Genomic DNA, 1,205 nt, shown 5'->3' with positions numbered 1-1,205 from the left:
ACTACACACTTACATGCATTCACACACACACACACACAGACACACACACACACATATACACACATACACACAACACATACACATTCACATATGCAGACACACACAGACACATACACACACACATACACACAAACACACACATGTACAGACAAATGTAGGAGGTATTTCTGCCGCACCCTGTGTATATATATCTCACACACACATACACATACAGACATACACAGACACACAGACACACACACACACACAATATGCAGCAGATTTCTCTCAATTTCTGTCTACCAAATCCATTCACAAAGTTTTGGTCCACCTGAGAGTATAGTAGAAGATGTTTGATGAAAGTGATGTGCAATGGGATTGAACTTGTAACCATCTGATTCAAGAGAGAACTTCTTAACCATACAGCCATGCCGGTGCCTTTGAATAAATAAAGTAAAACGTTGTGCACCATGTTTTTAATTCCATTCAATAATTGATGTTTTATTTCTATGTAAGGTCACCCTAACTTTTTGAAAAGTTGCTAAAAGTTTAAGAATTTGCTGTCTGCTGTATATTGAGGTAAGCCAACAATACAATAGTATCTTGGAATCATGCCAGACATTATCACCAATACAACATTTAACTGAAATAATGCAGAGGAATAATAAAGGAGCAGATATCTGCCGAATAATTGTCTCTTTTAAGTTCTGTTCTTCCCAATTACCATTTTCTTACGTGTCTGTTGCACCAAAAGAATGGTGTTCTTTGATTAGTTTGTTCCAGACATAATTGTCCATTTAACCATTGCTGATTGTTAATTGTTATTCCTTCATTACCGAGGTAAATGCTTCACCTGCATTCTTGCCACTGGAACTTTAGATGAATGTCTTTTTTTTACAGAAGAACTCTGTTATACTAATGTTAATAAGAGATGAAATCATAAATGTTAATGATAATATTATTATACTGGAGTTATGTGTCATGTGATAAGTAACACTGCAGTGAATTGTAGGAGATCTTTTTCCTCTGTCTTCCTTTTCTATTGGACTTTCTTCTGTTTCTGAAGAAGAGCTTTGCTTGAAACGTAAAACCACCTTTCTTTCCTTCCCTGAGCGTCTGCTAATACTTTACATGCACCACGTCCTCACGTTGTTGTTTTTGTTTGTGTTTGTTCTTTGTTTTTTATTTACTCTCTCTCTCTCTCTCTCTCTCTCTCTCTCTCTCTC

This window comes from Octopus bimaculoides, chromosome 22, assembly GCF_001194135.2.
Source record: "Octopus bimaculoides isolate UCB-OBI-ISO-001 chromosome 22, ASM119413v2, whole genome shotgun sequence".
In the NCBI taxonomy this organism is placed as follows: domain Eukaryota; kingdom Metazoa; phylum Mollusca; class Cephalopoda; order Octopoda; family Octopodidae; genus Octopus; species Octopus bimaculoides.
The sequence above is the reverse complement of the archived record's forward strand: the minus strand, read 5'-3'. Positions refer to the sequence as shown.